At 49.8% G+C, this 7,388-nt stretch overlaps 1 protein-coding gene across 10 annotated transcripts in view; it reads left to right on the forward strand.

Moving 5' to 3' along the window:
• C2CD3 (C2 domain containing 3 centriole elongation regulator) overlaps positions 1-7,388 on the forward strand; it is a 137,123-nt gene that overhangs the window by 125,196 nt on the left and 4,539 nt on the right. The gene's annotated exons all lie outside the window — the stretch shown is intronic.

Genomic DNA, 7,388 nt, shown 5'->3' on the forward strand with positions numbered 1-7,388 from the left:
ATGCTACAGATACCCATGGGTCCAGCTGTCTCCTAGATGTCTTTGCTTTGATGTGTTGCAAACAGTTCACTATACCCAAAACTTGAGCTTGTCATCTTCTGCATCCCCCTCTAACTCCTGCATTCCTTATCAGTAAACTCAACCACCATCATGTAGTTACTCCTTCCAGAAGCATAGGAGTCATCTTTTCGTCCTTCTCCTTTATCCCCCATGACTCTCAGCCAATCTGTTACCAAGGCCTGTTAATTCCCACCTCCTAAATATCTTTTGAATCCCCTCACTTCTCACCATTCCATTATCTAGTCCCAATCATCTCCCCCATGATTATTTCTAACTATTTCTGACTGTTTCTGTTTCTAAATAGATGTAGAGATCTATTTGATCTCTCAGCAGCGTGTGACATAGTTGATCTCTCTTTTTTAAACACTTTCTTCCCTTGTTTCTGAGGCATCAGTCCTTCTTGGTTCTTTCTCCTCCCCTCCTCCCCTTCCCTGCCCCCACTGGCTGCTCCTGCTCAGCCTTCTTGGCTAGTTCTTCCTCATTTCCCCTACTTGTTAATATAGGGGTGACCCAGGGTGTAGTCTTCAGACTTCTCTATTTACCCTTACTTTCTAATGACCACATTCAGTCTCAAAGCTTTAAATGCCCTCTGTATGCTGAAGATGCCTAATGGTTATCTTAGCTCATACCTCTCCTATAACTCTAGGCTTTAATGTCCAACTGTCTACTCAACATCTCCACCTAGATATCTAATTGGTATCTCAAATTCAATATGTCCAAAACTCCACTCCAGATTTTATTCCTCAAATCCGTTCCTCAGACTTCCCCATCTCAGTTAATACTCTATCCTTCGAGTGTAGTTGTTCAGGCCACAACCCTTGGACTCTTCCCTGATGTCTCTTTTCCAATCCGCTAAATTCTGGCAGCTCTACCTTTAAAATATATCCAAATCCAACCACTTCTCGCCACCCCCACCATTACCACCCTGGTCTAAACCATCATCATCTCTTGCCTAGATTATTGCAGGAGCCTCCTAACTTGCCTCTCTGCTTTTGCCCTTGACCCTTGCAACCCATTCCTCATACAGCATTCTGTTAGCCTTAGATGTTAAATGTATCATTGAATAAATCATGTGACTTCTCTGCTCAGAACCCTCCAATAATTTCTCATCAGTGATTAGGACAGCCAGGGCTAGGCCTGAGGACAGGAAGGCCACAGAGTAGGAAGGTAGTTTGGGACTCAAACTTGAAATATACATCTTTCGGCAAATTTACAAAGCCATAGTCCTAAGCTAGGTACAGGATAAGACAGAAAAAGGAACTATGCCCCTTCCCTCGGGAGCTCGCAGTTCCCCAGGGGAGCCAGCTTTATGTCTAAATCCACCAACTCCTACCAAGCACCTGTCATGCTTAAAGAGCTGGGCCCAGGGGGCTGGCCCCATGGCTGAGTGGTTAAAGTTTCGTGAGCTCCGCTTCAGCAGCCCAGGTTCGTGGGTTCTGATCCCGGGTGCAGACATACTCCACTCGTCAGTCATGCAGTGGAGGCATCCCACATACAAAATAGGGAAGACTGGCACAGATGTTAGCTCAGGGCAAGTCTTCCTCACCAAAAAAATAAAAAATTTAAAAAAAAATTTTGATCAATAAATAAAGAGCTGGACCTGGTGCCATGGACCCTGCCTTGAGGGAGCTCACAGTTCTTTGAGAGGCACTGGCCACCAAACCACTCACTAACTTTCTGAAATGACATCAGCCTATATTAGTATTTAAATAAAACAAAACAAAGAGAATGGGAATGGGGAAAGGAAGACAGCTACGTGGGGTGGCTGGAGTAGAATTCAGCAAAGATGAATGAAAGACTTTGAAGGCTGTGGATTTGGAGTAAAGAAAACTCTCAGACAATCAACAGAACTTAGTAACTGGGAGATAGAAGCAATATGTGCTAGGGAGGAGGTCAGAGGTGAGTAGAGATGGGCCTGGACCAAAATAGCCAGGACTGGATAAGAATCAGAAGCAAAGAGTAAGAAGCAACCTGTCTTCTGAACATTGGCCTTTCTGCCTGCTACGTGGCAGTTCCTTACCCTGAGGTGGTCCCTGTCTTGTTCTGTGCCTTCCTGCCTTGAGGCCCATCTCTGCCCACATCATAATCGAGCCCCTGGATTAACCACAGGTGTGGGGCGAGATGCTGCTGTTCCTAAAGAGTGAGTGTAGGAGGCAGGAAGTCGGAGACAAGGCCAGAGTGCAAAGCCTTGAGCTGCCCATCCCCCTCCCCCCCCCCGCCCCCCCCCCCCCCCCCCCCCCCAGCCCTAGTGTTCTCACCTCCACTCAGCCAGACCACAGCACCTCAGGCCTCACTAGGGATGGAGGTGCTCCAGGCCAGCTGGGAAGCTGAGAGTCAGCAAACCTGGTTTCTTGCCTTGGCTCTGCTGCTGGCTTTCTGAGGTCTGAAGTCTGGTCTCTCTCTGGTCTCTGGGGAGGCAACACAGACTTAATCTCTCCTACCATGCAGTTTTGTATAGTAGTTAGAAGCAGGGCCTGAGAATCCAGACAGCCTAAGTTTAAAGTTCAGTTTTGCCACTTACTAGCTGTGTAACCTGGGACAAGTTACCTAACTTTTCTGTGCTTCAGTTTCTTTATCTGAAAAATGGGCATAATAGTACCTGCCTCCTAGAGTTTGTTTAGAATTAACTGAGTACGATACGTAAAGCACTTAGAATAGTTCTTGGCATGTAACATAGTAAGAATTATATGAGTGTTAGCTATGTTATTTTTATCATCATTATTATTGCCTTATATTGTCATATTATAAGACTTCTTCCCTCTTATGCTGTTACATTTTAGCAAGGACTGGTAGGAAGGAAATGCCAAGGGATAGGGACATGATCAAAAGCTTAGCATCAGGAGTGGGGAGCTGGGAAGTTAGGCCCCACAGGGCACCCCAGAAGTGTGGAGAGAAGTTCTCAGGGCTGTAGCAGTTGACTCTGTGCTCAGTTCAGACCCTGAGTTAAAGACTCAGGATGACACACCACCCCACTTAAGGGCGATAGAACCCCAGCCTCAGAAGTCTGTGGCCTGCCTGTCTATGAGTCTTAAGGCTGCTGCTTTTCTCCCAGAAGCCCAAAGAATTTTTATGTCCCTTGGTTTCCCTCCCCCAAGCCCAGAGGCATCTAAGGGATACACAATCCTGGTTGAGAAACCCAGCCTCCACAAAATCACCAGATCGGGTCAGCAGAGTCCAACGGAACATCCTGAGCCCAGTGTCATCTGCCCTCAGCTTGTGGTCCAGGCCTGATGGCTCAGCTTCCCCTCTTGGGGCAGGAGGCCCTGACCTATTGCCTCATTTCTTTGAACCACCAAGTCCCTAGCCTTCTGCAGAGCCCCAAGAAGAGACCTAAAGGTCAAAGGGTTTCTGATAAAGGCCACACAAAGCTTTCAGGAGGAGATGAGCTCCCTGGCCAAAGACGTACAGAAGTCATGGGAAGCAGCCGGAACTGGCTGGTACCCTGTCCCAGAATGCGATTTGGCAGGTACTCAAGGGAAAGGTGCCACAAGCCTGCTGGGCAGGTGGAGCCAGGAGCTCTCCCAGGAGTGTCATGTTAACGCTTCCCCCTCAGGAATCTGGACTTTTGAGCCCTCGTACTGGCAGGGCATGAGTTCAAAAGGTTGAGAAGTCGTGATCTAGTCAGGCCTCTTCAGTGTGTAGCTGGGGAGTCTGAGGCCCGGGATGAAGAAGTGTCCCTAGGCCCTCTGGAATGGGCCTGTTGCCAGGGAAGGATACAGAGCTGTCAGGGGGTGGTGAGGAACGGAGGGAGCATGTACACAGTGAAAACCACATGACCTGAGCTCTAACGCAGGAATGGAATGTGAGCCCAGAGTGCAGAGCCCAGCCATGCTGCAGCTGGTTGGGGTCAGATTTAGGATTTGCCTCTCAGGGCTGGGCCCTTGGTCTAAGTGTCTTGTCCCCACTTCCCTGCTGCTCCTGGCTGCAGCTGCTGAGTTTGCTCCTCTCTTTAGCACCAAGGAAATCCTAGTCCTGGCCTAGAGAGGACTCTGGGAGCCGCCTCAGGGAAAGGCATCCGGCCAAGGGGGTGAAAGTTGAACGAGGCAGGCAGCTATACTGAGCCTCACAGCACACCGTTGGCAAGCCCACCTGGCCAGCCAGAACCAAGTGGCTGTTTACTTTCAGTTTTCAGCCCTTTGGAAAGTTTTCCTTTTAGCTCCTAAGTCAGAGCTGCTCTGGAAAAGAACAAAATTTCAGCCCTTTCCCCGGCTCACTGGGCAAGGGGCAGTACTGGGGGAGAGCTTGGCCAGGCCTGGCATAGCACTGGGCATGCCTTGAGGAGGCACTGTACCCCACTTCTACTCTGCCTAGGGTGAGGTCTGAGAACAGCAAGGCTTCATTTTGCTCTCTGCAGCTGGGGCCAGCTCTAGCTCCAGCTTAGCCCCTGTGTTTGCAAGATGTTGTACCTGGCCAGAACCTTGGTCACATCTGAATTTTATTTCAGTTTCACAGTAGACTGGGGGAAAGAAGGCCAAACAAAAATTCTTTGCTCCATTTGGCAGTGAAGATACTGAGACCCAGAGAGAGAAAGTGGGACAGTTGTGCTGGGCCACAGGCCAGTGTTTCTTTCACTCCACCCCACTGCCTCCCCTCTGAGAAAGCCCCCACTTACTGAAGCAGGGGTAAGTGAGGGACCTGCACCCACCACTCTCCTAGGAGCACGTGGCCTGTTCAGAGGGATCCATCTGGGGACTGCAGTGGAGGGAACCCAGCACACAGTAGGTTGGATCAGATCACATTTCCGACTAAAGAAGAAGGCTGGACCCTCCCGAGAGAGCTTTTGGAGAAGGTGCTGCACCGCAGGGACCCGGCCAAAGAGAGAGCCACGGGCCGGGAGAAGTCCCTGGGTTATGCGCACCTCCTCGTGCATTGTCTGCTCATCTTGATCTGGTTTCACATGGAGAAACCAAGGCCCAGAGAGAAAGTGACTTGCCCAAAGCCACTTGGCTAAGAAGTAATTGAGCCAGGACTAGAAACAGCTCTCAGCCAGGGTTGGCCTCTTGATTTGAGGAGCCCCGGGAAACCACAAATTTCCCTTCCACCACAGCTCTTTACTCCTTCCGTGATGCTTTATTTTCACCCCAGCAATTTGGCATTGAAGGCTCCTTTGAGCTACATCTGTCTCAAATAATAAGGTCATAGAGGCTTATTCTTGTCCACAGCCTGGGTGTCTAGGTGTCCAGAAAAGAGCAGGTCCCCATGTTAGGAAGTGGGAGAAGTTAATGGGAGACCTAGGTGGATTTAATGGGGTCAGTCTGAGAGCCCCTGGCCTGCTGCCATACTTGACACCCAGATCACAGTAAAGCCAGCTTTATCCTTCAGCCCAGGACAGCAGTCAAGCCCAGATCCCTCTTCACTAGGAAGGTCCGAAGGGAGTATGGTCACTTCCTCCCCAGACATTCAGGAACTTCCCTCAGCACACGTCAGCACCCCCATCTGGGTTTGTCTTTTGCTCTCTGTACCTGAAGTTCAACCAGGCCCATCCCCACTGCTTTCCAATCAAAGAAATTCCTTCTTCACACCTTTGCTCAAGCTGAGCCTCCACTGGGAACACTCTCTCTCATTTTCTTTTTTCTTTTTTTTTTTTTTTTTTGAGGAAGATCAGCCCTGAGCTAACATCTGCTGCCAGTCCTCTTTTTCGCTGAGGAAGGCTCATCCTGAGCTAACGTCCGTGCCCATCTTCCTCTATTTTATACATGGGACACCTACCATAGCATGGTGTGCTAAGCGGTGCCATGTCCGCACCTGGGATCTGAACCAGTGAACCCCGTGCCACTGAAGCAAAACACGCGCACTTAACCGCTGTGCCACCAGGCCGGCCCCCTCTCTCTCATTTTCTATGTTCAGATTCCACCTTTATGTTGTTTCAAGTCTTCTTCAAAGAACCCTTCCAGGGACTTCACCTCATATATGACAACCACTGTGACAGTGGTTTGAGACCCTGCAACCCTCAGTCTGATGATCCTGCTTCCATGTGGGCTCCTCCTGCCTCCCCAGAAAGGCTGAGGCTTCTGCAAATCACAGGCCACAGTGACAATTTGCTTGTGCCCCAGGGCTCCGGCAGGAGCATGGAAGTCTTTCAGAGGAGCAGTTAGTACCTGTAGGGATGTCCCTGCTCTGGGTAGTTCCACCTCAACCCGGCCCCTCCAGGGTTGTGTGTTCTGGGGTAGCAACCTTCATGAAGAAAGAACCTTTACTACTTGCCAAGATGTTTTTAAAACCCTATTGAAGTCAACAAAAGTCAAATGCTGCCGCGTGTGTGTTCTCTGTCTTTCCACACCCGTGCCCGGCCCTGTACACAGAGCCAAGCCCTGTCCCCGTCCTGGTCCCTGGGCCGTGCAGATAAGGCCCCCTAGGTTGCTGGGATCCAGGTCTGGATGCTGGGAGGTTGGCTGAACCGGCCACCATTGATTCAACTCCAAGACAGATATTGGCCTGGCCTGCAGGTGCGGGCCTGTGCTCATGCTGTTCCCTCCAGTGGAACGACCTCACCTCACCCCCAGTTCTGCTGAAACCCTGCCCATCTCAGATCCCACCTCTGTGCTGAGCCTCCCCTGACATTCTCAGCTGTTATGAGTTGCTTCTTTCTCTGTGCTCCCAAGGTCTAGGCCTCATCTCTGTGATTATTAGGTAGAATGTGTCTCCCCTCTAGCTTGAGCAGCCCCATGAGGATAGGAACCATGGCTACCTATTGTCCTTAAGAATTGATCAGGTTGAATAGATCTTAGGCTGCTGAAAAGTTTGCTGAATCACTAATAAATGTCTTTTTTTTTTTTTTATGAGGAAGATTTGGCCCTGAGCTAACATCTGTGCCAGTCTTCCTCTATTTTGTATGTGGGACACTGCCACAGCATGGCTCGATCAGCAGAGTGTAGGTCTGCACACAGGATCGGAACCTGCAAACTCCAGGCCACGGAAGGGAGTGCACAAACTTAAACTACTATGCCACCAGGCCAGCCCCAGTAAAGGTCTTTTGATGGTCATATCACGAACTGAGGTACTTGGCCCTGCCCATAATGGAGAGCAAGACCCATTGGAGCCTCTCCAAAACAGAGAATGCTTCTCTTCTGACAGATGAGGACACAGTGGCCTGGTTTTAGGATTTGAGATAGGAGACTATGCTCTTAGGCCTGTTTTCCCATCTCGTTTATAGAACAGTTATCTCCCTGGTTCCCTTTCACTGTATCAGAGAAAGAAATGGAAAGTAAGATGCAGCAGGTGACCCAGAAGATCTGTCTACAGTACAGCCAGGGGACTGGAATGGGACTTATGTCACCTCTAAATCCTAAATAGCTCAAGAGACAGCAGTCTTGGATCTTGGGAGTATA

Source organism: Equus asinus, chromosome 20 (assembly GCF_041296235.1).
Source record: "Equus asinus isolate D_3611 breed Donkey chromosome 20, EquAss-T2T_v2, whole genome shotgun sequence".
Taxonomy (NCBI): Eukaryota; Metazoa; Chordata; class Mammalia; order Perissodactyla; family Equidae; genus Equus; species Equus asinus.